The sequence below is a fragment of the Apteryx rowi genome, unplaced genomic scaffold (genome assembly GCF_003343035.1).
Source record: "Apteryx rowi isolate R43461 unplaced genomic scaffold, aptRow1 scaffold_506, whole genome shotgun sequence".
Taxonomy (NCBI): domain Eukaryota; kingdom Metazoa; phylum Chordata; class Aves; order Apterygiformes; family Apterygidae; genus Apteryx; species Apteryx rowi.
In genome coordinates, this window is record NW_020450768.1 from 438,320 (window position 1) to 453,516 (window position 15,197).

At 39.9% G+C, this 15,197-nt stretch overlaps 1 protein-coding gene across 7 annotated transcripts in view; it reads left to right on the forward strand.

Moving 5' to 3' along the window:
* Positions 1-15,197, forward strand: part of TSPAN9 (tetraspanin 9) — a 207,237-nt gene that overhangs the window by 176,851 nt on the left and 15,189 nt on the right. The window lies entirely within an intron of this gene.

Below are 15,197 nucleotides of genomic sequence, written 5' to 3' on the forward strand. Positions count from 1 at the left end.
ACTACTTTATTCTTAAAAAGGGATCCGTTATCAGATTGTATTCTTCTGGGCAAGGGGAAAGTAGCAAACCACCAGTTTAAACCAGAAACGGTTGCTAGACCAGTTGTAGCTTGGGTGGGGTTCACATTGCCTATACTACTAGTTATTTCTACTTCTGTAAGGATATATTTCCAGCCTTCAGGTGTTTACTCTAAGGGACCAATATAATCTACTTGCCAAGTTTCCCAGAGTAGTTTACCTTCTTTGTTGTCCTTTTGACATGTACTGTACCATTTGACAAAAATGGCACGAGTCTACTATTTGTTTTGTCAGAGCTTTCGTCACAGGCCATCATAACTCCCAGTGTGTCCTAGCCATTCATATAACCACTTACCTAGCCATTCTGCCTCAGAATTTTGTAATGCATTTATTCTAGCAAAATGATCAGCCATCTGATTCCACTTTGCCTTTAGGTTTTTGGTGTGCAGATATCTATCCTATGGATATGTTCTTAGATTGAGCTATATCATAAATCCTTTCCCATTGTGTTTTTCTCCATATGTCTCTACCATTTACTTGCCAATTTTTTTTCACCCAATTTCCTAGCCACCGTGTGGCACCAGCCCATACAGCATATGAGTCTGTATAGGCACAACTGGCTCCTTGCAATAGCATTCATACTGTGGCGAACCGTTTTCTCATGCGTTCCTCTGATTAGAATATCATCTATATATTGTTCCTTAAGGTGGGAGGGTGATTGATTCTAGTTCTTTAGCTAACATAGCACAAACAATGGTGGGGCTATGCTTAAAACCTTGGGGTAGGCAATTAAATGTGTACTGTGTTCCACCCCAAGTAAAAGCAAACTTTGGCTTGTCTTGCTCTTGTATTGGGTTCATAAAGAACTTATCTTTTATATCTAACATTCCAATCCATGGAAAACCACATTCATTTATTGTATTAACTATAGCTACTATGTTAGGAATACTGGCTGCTAAAGGGCCAGTTGCTTTATTTAAAGCCCTATAGTCAGTAGTCATGCGCGATGTCCCATCTGGTTTTAACAGGCCATATTGGGCTGTTATGTGGTGAATGGCTTTTTTTCTATAACACTCTGTTGCTCTAATTGTTTGACTAATTCTGCCACAGGTTTTATGGTAGGAGCAGGTAGCTTATACTGATGAATGTTAACTGGTGTGCTGTTAGACAGGGGTGGGGCTATTTGTAGGAGATTTATAGACTTAATCATATGGAGTTTATTTTTTCTTGTAACTGGAGGACTACCAATTTCCCATTTACCCAAGCCATTTATCCAAGACTGTCCTTTAAGAATATCTATTCCTAGAATATTTATTTTGCCCAATAACAACAGGGGTCGTACAATACATTCGTTGGACAATATTAATTTAGCCAGTAGAACTGCATAAGCATTAATTGCATCATTAATGCCTGCTACTGAAACTGCTTGGTTCTTTAAAGGAGCTTTACCTTCATAGGTACACTGATCTATCATTGAAACCTGCACGCCTGTATCAATGACAAATGTTGTGCTCTACTTATTATTTACAGCGACCAGCCTTTCCGGACTCTGGTTCTGTGAAGCTGCCTCAGTGGTCATGACCTGGACAGCGGAGCCGAGCCGGCTCCCCTATTCATTTGAATCTCTTTGCTCAAAGTGTTGAGTGATATCTTCTAGCTTTGGATATATGTGAGGAGCTGGTCCTAATACCTGTGCTTGAGTTTCTCCTGCTGATTGTTTTAGCAGTGCAGTTGGAAGACCATGCAGTTGCCACTTTGTTAACCCTGTATCTAAGCATTTTCGCCAAACACCACTACATTCCTCAGATGCACCCTCTGGAGGATTTTTGCCTTTAGTATTTGATTGGAATGGATAGTGTTGTGGCTGGGTTTAACCGTTTGCATGGTCCTAACCTTCACCTTAGAGCCTGATGTTTCATATAAGGGTATATGATGTTTCATATAAGGGCTGCAAAACTGTCTGCCACCAAGTATCTGCATTTATTCCTGTCATTGTAGAAAGAGCAAGAGGCTTAAGTGCTGCAGTTGCTCCTTTAACTACAGGATGCATACCCCGCTGAGTTGCATGGGATTGCCTAGAGTTAATATTTGGGGGTTGCCCATTGTGACCTACAGACTCTGGTCTACTCAGCATGTCCAAGATGGCAAATTTTAGCATAGCAGTCTGCAACTCCTGTGTGCTCTCCCACAACCATTAATTTTCCCACCCCTTTCGCTGGTGGGGAGTTGCATGGCCCAGCGCACAGCGCAGCCCCACAGCGAGTCAGCTTGCTGTGGTGTGGGAGTTGGTAGGAGAATCCCTGGTCTTAATACTAAACTTTGAGCCTCATCCATGATGTGGATAACCTGATTTGCTCCTTTTCCTCATATACGGGCCATCCATTCTAGGGGCATATCTCCGGCTTTAGCTGAAAACTTACTTTGGAGATCAGTTAACTCTGAGGAAGTAAAACTCTCGCGGTTGTCCAAGTGGGTGCATCTGGTGTTTGCTTGATTTTTATCATGAGAGCAATCACTTTCACATTATTTCCTTCTTCAGGGTCATCTGAATCATCATTGTAAGGAGGATCGGGAGAATTGGCATCAAACCAGATATCTCCTGACCATTCATCGTCCTCAGTATACATAGCAGTCATTACTTTAACAGAGTCTATTTGAGTAGACTGTAGTATGTATAGTATGATCCCCATGTTATGTGGGCATCAACTATGATATGGGGCTGCAATTTTGATTCTAAGAACCTATCCTGATTTTTTAGCTCTATATATCTCATTTTATACATCATGTTATCTTTTATAACTGTTTCTTTCTCTCTCTCTAGCATGTTGTTCCTACATGTATCCTCTTCAAACTTCACTACTGCTTGCAAGCAACTTCCTAATGGGAAGCACAAACCTGCTTTTTGCTTTCCTGTCGTCAACTTTTTAGAACTTCTCCATTTTTCAAATTCATCCCAAATATCACTAGGATCAGTACAATGTTGTTCTAACCATGAAAAATCCCAGATAGGATTTTTCCATCCCTCTTTTTTCAAATTTATTGGCTGGCTTTTTCCAGCCTTTGTTACGATTCATAATGGTTTATACCCTCTTTAATGATAGTGGTCCCATCTGCAGCCAGTCTTGTCACTAACCTTCCCAGCCATTGCAAGTCGCCTCTGTCAGGCTTTTATTCACAACTATAATCCTAAATCAGAAATCCCGGTGTTGCCAATATGTTATCAAGATGATTGATAACATTCACTCTCAGGAATGTGCTGTCCGGGATGCCAATAAATATCAGAGTCCAATACTCTCTCACCAAGTTCTTTTAGATACTCCACACATGGAGGATGCAATGTTTAATATCAAAATTTACTTATTTGAAGATATTTGATGTTACATAGGGTTTTTGTTTTAGCAGAGTGATACAGCAATATGCTAAAATCACAGTACAAGTGTAAGTTACACTCTAGCAAAACATAGCAATTGCAATATACAGTTCAATCACTATACAAGTGTAATCCTTATTACCAGTCTCTATAATATGCGTATGCTCACTGTCACAACGCTGGGTGGGACAGTCACCAGGAAGGAATACGTGGGTTGAAACCAGCTCAAGCCTGTTGCTCTCTGAAATTCTTTTGTTAGTTGTTCAGTTTTTATAATCTGTGTTGGCCTGAGCCACATATACACTCCAGCCCCCAACCCCCATGCTGGTCTGGCTAACTCAGGGAGATGTTCACACTCTTTTGATGAACTCAGGAGAAACATTTACAGCACCAGTTGATTCACTCAACTGACATAGCTGTTCATCTAAAACAAAGGCCACCCTCTGTCCCTTTTGTCCCCTTTTGGTCCCCTTTGTGTTGAGATAAAGTCAGCTTTCTGTGCAACAGCTGTGGTCAGTCACACCCTACATTCTTCCCTGAGCTTCATGGGCACATCGCCCTTGTCAATCTCCCCCTCCACTGTAGGGATTTGCTGGTCGGTAACACCCCCCCCCAAACTGGTGTGTTTACCTTTGGAGATGACTTTTGAGGCTAACTTTCACTGTATATTGTGACTAGCTCAAACTGGGTGTCTGTTTTGGCAAAGGATGAAACTCCATAAACAGTCTTGTGTTTTCTTTAGTAGGACATAATTTTCATTTTATTGTCATCTTCAAGGACAAAAGTAAAACTGAGGAGATAACAGGATAGTGGACGCATCTTGCTATTGTTCCTTCCTGCATAAGAGGAAGCCTGCAGAATAAGCCTCAGTTTTATTTAGATGCTAGGGGCATCTAATTAGATTAGATTAGATCCACACATGAGCAAGTTGTTGTAAATGTCCTCTAAGAGGACAAGCGTTAAAAGAAGTTGGTTCACAGCATATCAGAAACCAGGAAATCCAACCATGAGTCACAAATCTACAGGAATCCAGGTTTCATTACATTGTCTGTGGTGGAGTAACTTGCTTCTTTTTCCTGTAAACTGAAATAAATACATCAGTCTGAAGAAAAGCTTGAGGGGAGGGGGAGTTATGGAAACAACCACACACAGGAAATGTTACATTTGTCCAATGTTGGCATGGAACACTTGAGCCCTTAACAGTGGTCTCACTGCATCATACCAGATGAGTCTTGTGGGCACAGAGTTTTGTTCCTTACAGAATCTGCATAATGCTTTTCTTTCCGTGGGTGCATATGACGTAAGTAGTGATTTTCTCAAATAGTGCTGCTGCTGCTGCTGTCAGTGTGTTTGTTATCAGTAACTGTGCCTTTTATGCAGTAAAATATGCCTATGAGAAAGGGCTTTACATTTTACCTTTGGTTTCTGGTATTTGGTATGTTCTAACTTTCACATGGACAGAGTAGCAGAGCAGAAATATGAGATTGGGAGATCTCCTAGATGGTGTGGTGGCCAAAAGCTTTCTTTATCTTAATCTTGAATACTTTATTAAAGGGTGCTCTTTGTTATCTTTATTGACTGGTTGCAGCCATATTACAAAACTGCTGTTAGGTAAAAGCACAAAGTAGACTTAAAATCAACTTGACTGCAAGGTCATAGTGAACTGAATATGAGTTGTTAAGGAGTATTTCATTCAAGATAGTTACCACTAGTTAATCTTTTTATTGCTCTGTCCAGTAACAATAAAGCCTTCAGAAAGCTTTGTAACCCTTGTCAATGAAAGAGTTATGGGGAATTGTTTTATGCTACTTGCCACACTTCCAGCCGTGACCTTCTCTGTTGATCATTGAATTTTATTTGAGCTTTTCAGCTCCAAAATATAGGGCACTTATTACTTCCAGTCTGACTGGTGTAAAATCTCCATATCGGTGCGGAAGTGGATACAAAGAAATGTATAAGAGAACATACAGTGGGATGCAACTGTCTTCTGTAGTCCCAGAACTTTCCAGCTGTGACCACAGCAGTCCTCAGGTACTTCTCACCATGTTCAAATGTAATGTTATCAAACTGGAAGCTTTTGTATTTGCTGAATTTGTGTGGTCTAAAGAGATGATCACTGGAGATGCACTGAAAGAGGAGGAAGGAGCCTTACTCATCACTTGCTCACTTAGCCTTCCTTATCTTGATAATAATTTCTGTGCAGCTAACCTAGTCCCAGAGCTGAGAATACATGGGAAGTTTGTGGAGAACTTGCAGAGACCTGATGATTCTTGCAGTGGGTCTCAATACCTGCAGCTCTACCTATAGGTTGTATTGAAAGGTATTTTTATATAATGGTTTTGTGAGAATGTTAATTTTTGCTGGAGTCTAGTGTTTGCTTGTACAGTTATACCTGTTGCATTTGTCTTTAGGAAGACTAAAGGAGGAGTTAGTGGACTCCAATGGGAAGCACTTTTCTCTCCTTCACACTAGTCTCAGTCAGATTGTTAAAGGCACAGACAACACAAAATGCTTTCCACCTGAAATATTTAATCCAGTAGGCATGTTAGCAAAATGAACATATAATAGGGCAGTCTAAGGCACAAATCAGCCAGCCACTCCTTGCTCTTTGCCCTAGGTATCAGGGACAGCAGATGTCATTGTGATATGTACTGATTGCAGAGCCTGTTTATGTTGGTATTCAAAGTTATTTCATCTGTTGTGAATTCTTAAGGCCATGGATGTTTCCTTGCTGCCCCAATTCCTCCTCAGTCTGGCCTGTTTAAAAGAAAAAAAAAAAAAGATACATGAGCTTATCTTACAGTTGCCATATGTCCATGTTTGTCTTGTTCAAGTGGCTTTCTCTTGCCTTTTCTAGGCTGTCCCTTTTAGGCTCACCTGTTTCTATTCCTCTGAAATCGCTGCATCATGGCCTGTGCTGTCTGTTCTATTAGCAGTGCCTGTCCCCTTGTCCTCTTAATATTAAATGTATATGCATCATGAATGCTCACATGTTAGTAATGATAATTGCAGGAGGTGTTAATCATTGCTGAGACTAAGAGTAGGTTGCTAGGAATTATTTTGTCCCAGTCTCTTTTTCCCCTTCAAAAGGCTTTCAAGATTCCAAGATAACATCACTTCTCTTATCTGGCAACAGTAACTTCTTGTCTAGTCTTTATGGTACAAAGAATGTTTCATCATGGTATATGGAAAAAAAATAGCATAACAGTGACTGAAGTAGCCCGGTCTCTGTTTCCATCTGGTTTGTGATACTCTTCACTCCAGCTCCACCCATTCTAGTGTGAGGTGACCTTGGAATCTGAAGAAGTCCCATGATCCTCTGAGAATACTAAGGAGTATCTTTAAATATAGAGCTAGATACAATGGGAACATATCTTTCACACCTAGCACCATCCATGGGTGCTTTGCAATTGATCTGATGGCATCTGGACCATTGAAGTTGCTCAACCCTGAACAGGATCAGACCTGCCCTCAGTACTCTACTACCTTAAATAACCCACTCTGGTGTCTATTGCTCTTCAGGTTCGTCTCTTCACTACTTGTTGTAGTGTTTGGCAGGTTACATATTCTGCATAAGAATTGGAGCATTTCGTTCTTTTTCCTGCATCGATAATATTATCAGTAGTCCTCGGTCTGCTTTCAGACAAATGAGTGAAAGCTTTTCAGTTTTTTGTATTGGGAGGAGTGTTGGACTTGAAGACAGTTTGCAGCATGCGTCTGTATTTGTTAAGTGGTCTGATGCAACAGTCACATGTTAGCTTTGAGACAGCAAAGGTATTTGTTCACCTGGAATTAGCTGAATTTTTTTACTGAATTTTCATGTTTATTCCTGAGCCAGTGTAATTGGCTATTTTTCACATCCCCAAAGCACATCTCTGAACAGAAGGGCAAAACAAGATTCAGTTCACTGAGAAGTCATCTGTCTACTCTCTGATGCATATAATTCTCCTCACTGCAGCTGTGGCTGTTGTCCTACCCTCTTTTATTTATCTGGCCCCTGTATAATGTCAGTCCTTATTAGCATTTTCTCTGAAGGGAATTGTGTTCAGCCTTGTCCTACTTCCAACAGGCTAGAGGTAGAAGGTTTTATTTGCCTCAGCTTTTAAAAATCTTTGCAAGTAATGAGATACAGATGACAGTCCAGGCAATAGATGAATAACGTGTAACATCTTTTTAATTGAAGACCTCTTGCCAGGTTATTTAAGAATAAGTAGGAGGAGTTCCCAGTTCATCAGGAGGTGTTATCTGGTAGGAGGCAGTAACTCCAGAACAAAACATACTAATACAGACAGGCAGGATTGCTTTGAATACTACCAAAGAAAAATGACATCTGCACTGAACTAGCCAGTTGTAATACAGCTTTTGTTCTGGTAGATTTAATATAGTTACTGATTATCTTGTTCCTAATGAATGCAGAGCAAACCCCTCAATCTGTTTATTATTATCACTATTTTTTAACACAAAATTGTACTTCAATACCAAGAAGAGTAGGTAGTGCTGAGGGCAAACATTTTTTTTCCTGCCTTCATTCCTGTTGTCTGTTATATTTTGGTATTGAAATTTTAGTTGTACTGAAAGCTTAAAAAATACAAGTTTGCTGAGGCCTGGAATCACAGAATTACAGAATGGTTGAGGTTGGAAGGGACCTCTGAAGATCATCTGGTCCGCCCCCCCTGCTCAAGCAGGGTCACCTAGAGCATATTGCCCAGGACCCTGTCCAGATGGCTGTTGAATATCTCCAAGGATGGAGACTCCACAACCTCTCTGAGCAACCTGTTCCAGTGCTCAGTCACCCTTACAAAAAAGAAGTTTCTCCTTATGTTCAGCATGGAAGCCATGCTATTATCTGACTTAAAATGAAGTGTAAATGGAAGTTAGTTTTACTCCATAAACAGATGTCAGTGGTGCAAGAGGATGACAGAAATGAGTGAGAGGAGAGAGGCATCCCCTACAGTTTTGTGTTATTTTAACATATAAATTGACCAAGAGAAAATGCTAATGGTGGTCCAACTTCCTCGTCACATGACTTGCTGTTACTTTTCACACTACAATGATTGGTTTACAACTCACCTCTGTAGAGGATTTCCTTACATCTTGTCTCAGAAATGTCTCCAACACCTGAAAGCGAAGGAGACGAGTGGATTTACAGAATTTAGTTTAAGCCCCGTTAGCATCTTTTGAGCTGATGCAGAACGCTAAGTGCTTGAGACATTGTTGTCTTGGCTAAGTCCTGCGGTATGTCTTCAAGAGAATACATTAAATTATGGTAACTTCTTTGGGGTTGGAAAGTTTCTTAGTACTTTTTAGATGAATCTTGGGTGAGGGTTGCTGACTGTTGTCCCAGCAAGTCCTTGAAATTTTTGAATTTTGCTTGGTATTGCTGCTTTTATTTTGGTATTAAAAATAGAGCAGATGATTAAAATAAACAAAGAGGATAAAGAGGCTACGGGCAGATTGGTTCAGGAAGAGAGACAGATTAATAACACATGACTGAGGGAGGTAGCTAGATTTCATGAAGTTATGACTGTGAAGGCTAAATGTGCAAAGGTATGCTTGACAGTGGACTTGCCACAAATGGACTGTTCTCCATGTGGGGCAGAAAGTGTATGAAAGAAACTAGATGGGGACATACATTTCAGAAAATAATACCGTAGATACATGCCTCTATGTTTGTGCAAATACATAAGATATGAATTTAACATATTGTTTTAAACATATTTGTTGTAGTCCTGTGATCATCCATACAGCTCTGTCTTCAAAAAGCTTTAATGCAGCTGCTTTAAAATTAGAGCACTGGGAGAACTCAGCAAATCATGGCTCTGTGGTGGGTTTTTTTCCTACTGTCAATGGAATAAAATAGGATTTCCTGTTCTGTCTGATACATTTCTCTTTGGGCCCTCATGTACTGGATTTTGGACTGTGATTTAGATGTGCTGTATTTTAACTCTGAAAACTGTCTTGGTAAATATGTTTCTCCCTTGAAATATCCAGGTGAGGATCTGAGAAGTCTCCTTCTAGCTTCCAAACCCTTGAGTTTTGGTTTTGAGTCTGTGAATCAAATGGTTTTGGAAATAGGTTTGAATAATTAAAAGAATCAAAATACTTTTATTAGGCAAATCATGCTCTCTAACATGTACAAGACTTGTGCATTGTTATGCTTGCGTAAGTTTGAGGGATTGCAGTAAAATATTCTGCTAATGAATCCAAGAATTGGAGGTACAATTTCTCTTTCTGTTCTGGAGGCCTAATGGAATTAAGCAGCAACATCTATTTACTTTTGCTGCCAAACTCAGATCTGAAGGCATATAACAGAGCAGGTAAATTGAAAAGAAGGGATCTTTCTGTCTAGCTGGTTTTCAGATTGGATTCACGTTTCAAGTGAAATTAATCTCAAGGAAAAAATTAGGAAAATAAAATACAAGCACTTTAGACTTCTGTTGTTAAATTAATGATATTACATAGGAAAAGATCTAAACTGATTTCCTTATGACAAATAGTTTCAAAAGTGGTGTAGTAAAAGACAGCATTGGAATTTGCTGCCTGATTTCAGTTTGAAGTATGTGTAGAGAGAGGCTCATTTGCAAGAATTAAAGGGAGACTGACTTTAATCTTCAAACTTTGCATTTGAGAAAGGTGTTTTTTACAGTTATGAGTTTTTAAGAAATAGAGCTTAATGCTGAGGATTGTTTTGTTAGGCTGATACCTTGTATTTTCATTCATAATGATGAACTGCTAAGAGACTAGTTCTGCTGCTATCCCCATGCTTGCCAATGAGAAGAATGGTTTAATATGAAGAATGCGCATAATGCTTAGATACTCTATTTTAAAGGAACTGTTGATGTCAAGTCTGTTACCAAGGACAGTATAATTGCCTATTTGATTATGTGCACCAGCTTAATATTTCTGTAGGAACCACAAGCTTTTAATTGTATGAATTATACATTAAGCTCCCATCCAGTAAGGATGTGGAATGACTACATTCCTTCTGGATTAGTTATTCCCTGGATTATACAGATGTTCTCTGATATTTGTAACTCTAATTGGTCTTTCTGTGCTTTGTCATCCAGAAGATGTGTGAGTGAGGTTCTGGTAGTCCTGCTTTCAGGTGTCTCTGTAGTTAATCTATAATTTTTAAGTATATTTTTTAATTACATGCATTTACAACAGAAATGGGAGGTCTCAAACAAGGCAGGGACTTACTGTGCATAACAAGGTACCATCCTTGGTCCCTAGAGGGCTGATGTAGTAGTACGTTCATTTTTCTGAGAGAGAGGTGAAATGCATAGGTGATAAGTGATTTAACCTAAGCTGCTCCAGAAAATCTGCTCTTCTAAGTTAGCTTGATTTCACAGGTGTTTTTCATTCCTTTGAAATAAATTTGATATCTTTAGCCACTTCTATATGCTGTTGTGTGCCATAGATCAGATAAATATTCCTATTGGTCTAACTTTTTATGATATCCCTGGATAATGGAGGGCCAAAAGCAGTGTTAGATTTTCTGAGGTCTATTCTGTGTTTCTCCCCAGGTGATTTAAAACAGCTGTCCCTTTCCTTTGTTTATTTTCTATTAATTTTATCCTGCTAAGGTTTACTCATACCCCGATCTATAAGACTTAAATATCGCTCACAAAGTGTTCTGTTTTTTATTTTAGAGACATAATAGTGTTTCCAAGTCTATCTGTTCTGCCCCATTTCCCCTTCTGCCCTGAGTTTAACTATGTTATGTATGTTTTAATCTTTCTTTATACAGCATCTCTGAATCCCCTTCAAATTTTCAGTCTCTAGTGCACTTTGGGTGCTGCATGTTATATACAAAAAGCTGATAACACTGACATTCCCAGGACTATATTTGGCCTTTCCCAGACAGCTGCTCTGCGGGCTGCAGACTGGGGCAGCTTTGTTGTGTTTCCCTTTGTTGCCTTTGTGCATACCATTCAAAATTGCTGTGGACTTTTAGGGGAAGAAATGCTGCAGTCCGACATAATGTCTCATTTGCTTTGACCTCCCCCCCCTTTTTTTTCTTTTTTTTTTTCCTGTCAAGTTTCCTCAAATTGTCCTGTAGAAAGTCTGCATTTTGGAATTTAATTCTGCAGATGTGTTAATTTCCTTTAAGTTTCTTGTTTGTTTCCTGTCAGTGTTTGCAGTCTCTCCAAGTCCCTTTCTATTACTTTTGTCCTCATTTGTGTGTTAACTGCTTACAATTTATTAACTAGGAATTTCATTAACAAGATGTTTACTGCCTATTCTAGATAATTAACAACAATCATTAGCAAATCAGGGCTGTGTTCGCATTGGACACAAGCTGTAATAACAGAAGGGGCTTATTCTTTACCTGTGCAGGGCAGATACTGGCTCTTGGTGGGAAAAAAAGGAGAGGGGGGAGGGAGAGAGAGAGTGTGTGCACAGAGAATACAGCTCGAATACAGTGAGAGCTGAGAGCATTTGTCCTTCCAAAGGTAGTAGATTTGTTGTGCTCATGACAAATGGCCTGGTTGATGGACTTTTTACTAATGAGGAAGAACATGGTCAGCTGAATTCTGGGTTGAAAATCATAAAATCTTAGAAATGTTGCTTGGAAGGAATCTCTGAAAGTCATGCTGAAGTGGTACTGTTGCAAGTGCTAGGTCAGGTCAGCCACGGCTGTTTGTAGCCAAGCACTGAAAAACTCTAAGGTAGGAGATTTCACCATTTCTCTGGTGACCTCTTCCACTGCTGGACTAACTTCCTGGTGAAAGTGTCTTCTAATGTGCAACCTGAACCATCCAAGCTGCCCTTCAAGTAGGCAAAGAAGAGGCTAAGCTGTCTATGATAAACTAAACAAGCCCAGCTCTTACAAATTTCTTTTGCAAAATAAGTCCTATACCGAACACCAGTCAGGCTTGATACAGAACCTGAATGAAGCAGCTTCACACACAGATCTTAGATCTACAAAAAGAATGAAAGACATATCTGAAGCAAAATTTTCAGTTAGAATATTATGCTACTGAAATACAGCCTTGAATTTCTGCTAGGAGGACTCTAATGTGACTATGTAAGAGCATCCAAGCCAAAGCTTAAGGCTTTATGCTGCAACGTAATTTACAAGTTTCAGATGTTTCTGAAAATATCAGTCAAGATTCAAGAATTAAATGCTCCTCAGGGCAGCTGTCCCTCTGTTAGCCCCACAAAAAATCAGAATCCTGATCCCTCATTTCAGTTTTTACGGGACAACTCTGACGGTACTGCTGGGGGATGACTCCAGGAAGGGGATAGTTGCTTTCTCTGTAGGATGAATTAAGCAAGTTTGGCGTTTGCAGATTCCAGTGCTGTATGTTAATTACAGACAAGCAGTCATTACAGCTGTCACAGCACTAGACTCAAAGGACACACAGGAATAATTCCTTTGCCTTGTATCAATGTCCAGTTTGTAGGAATGATAGGAGAGGAGTTTAAATTTTTGCCATATTGTTATTGCAGTAGCACTAAGTAGACATTATTAAATATGTTCTCCCACTTCCACATTCCATTCTCATTTCTAGTCTATGGATTTTGGCCTCCAAGAGAATTAGAAGATATACAATTTGCCTTATATTGGATCATATTCAGAGGATGATCTTGCTTTGCAAGAGGCTTTCTCTCTGAGACTTTCAGCTGTTAAGCTCCAGTTTTGATGAATCCTGTGGATCAGCAAGACAGAGCAGGAAATCTAACTTGAAAATCTCCTTTAAGGATAGAAAGGGCCCGTCCCTTCCAGAGAATGATGAATCACCCAAATCCAGAGAGGGCAAGTGACATTCAAAAATGCCTAACAGGAAGTATATCTCTGATTTGAAGTGGGAGAAACCATGTAATTCTCACCCCTGCCTCTTCCTTCAACAATCATTCTGACCTGTAATTCAGGGAAGTGAACTAGAAGGGCAAAAATTGAGTACCTCCCTCTGACAGTAAATGAATGTAATGGCTCTGTTCCTGAGCTTCAAGTCTGCCCGAATCCTTCATTTTTCTTTTTCTTTTTTTTAAATCTTATTTGCATAATAGACTATTTTGTGCTCTCAGCAGAGCAGTTACTACATTGCAATAGTTTAAAAAACTCCTTTTATTTCTGGTGATTATCTTTCTGGATGGATCGAGCTGTTCAAGGAATATTTGATCAAGGTCAAATCTTCCAAAACTTTGGTTAATGTGCATTGAAACAAGAATTGAGATGCCTGTGTCTGTTGAGACAGGAAAACAGGATGGTGTTTTTTTCAACAGTATCTGTTACTATTTTGAATCTGCACACCAGACTACTTCTAAATGAAACACCAGATCCAAAATACGCTGAAGATGTGACCTCTTCCTGCTGATCTGAAGAGCCTTTGAATCAGGTTTCCAGCTAATAAACAGGAAGATGTCCATCTTTATTTTGTAATAGAAGATCTCTCTAAAATTCCTGCATGGTGGGAAAGAGCAGCCTTTCAAACTGTTTTCCAAGATGTGCTGCTTCCCACTTCCAAATGAAAACTGTGAGCTGGCTAAGATACCATAAAAAGAGGGGGAAAGAAGGGTGGGGAGGGAAGGACACAGTGAGACGAAAGACTCTGCTAACCTTATAAGGCCTGTTCTGCCCCTTCTCTCCCCTGCACACTGACTGGTCCAGAGGGACAGTTGGAGAAATGGTGGAAAATCACTCTGTCTTGAAAAGAAGGGCTGAGGCAGATAATCTGTTTCTCCTAGGATGTAGCAAATAGAGGAAAAATATTACTGACAGCTTTTACAAAGTGTTCTTGATCCCAGCAGAAGGGAGGGTTTCAATGGGTGCTGGATGCTGGAAGACATTTTTGCCTTTTGTCCATGTGACCTTGTGCTTGTCCTTTTGGTGCAGATGATCTCCATGTTGCCTTGTTTAAATAGAGGCCTATCAAAGCCTAATCCAGAGTGTTATTTTCATCACTGCAGTTGTCCTGAGATCAATTCCCAGCATTGACACTCATTTGCACATTCATGCTATCATAATTCCTCTTGAGAAGTCTCCTGTGCCTCAGATCATTTCCATGGTGGCCATATTTAAGCTGTTCCGTGTATTTTTCATCATATCATCTTTGCTTCCATCAAGATTGCTTGTTCTCGCACACTGCAGAGGCAGGTTGGGGAGCTTTCCGTTCTCTGTATCTGGCCTAAATGGCCTAAAGTGTGTTATTCAGTGTGAAGGTACAGCCTGAGACACTTGTCTCTTCTTTTTGTCCCTAGTAGTTGTCCCTCAGCATTTGCTTTCTCTGTGTCTCTGTTCTGTTCCAAGTCTGTTTAGAGCTCCCCTGGTGTTTCACCAGTGGCAGAATGTCTGATGTCAGGAGTAAATCTACCCTCCCTTTCCCTCCCCACCATCTCTCCCCTGCCCTGTTGTGCAGTTTTTCTGCCACACACTGTGTGCATGGGATGGAAGGATGCCAAAAGACAGTAGAGTATGGTCTTGTGCCTTTTCCTCTAGGTAGTCCCTTCCTTATCAGATTCCTGTTTCCTGATGCTGTTCAATGACTTACTTCTGGGGTAAGTCTGTCAATATTATTCTATCCATAAACCTTACCAGAATGGCATATCCTATCCCTTCTCTACCCCAGCTTGTTTGCTGCTTGGTAGTTTTACTGGAATTCTGCATGCATTATCTTACTCTGGGAAGCATGAAATGTCATTACCTTTGTATATGCTTGCAAAACTACAAATGCTGTTACTGATAAAAGAATTATCTAGCCCTTTCTGGCAATTGTGGTCACAGTATTTGGTTCTTGTAATCACCTACTGCAGAATTTATCAATTTGCTTCTCAGTTGTGTGAAGTTAAACCTACTGCACAA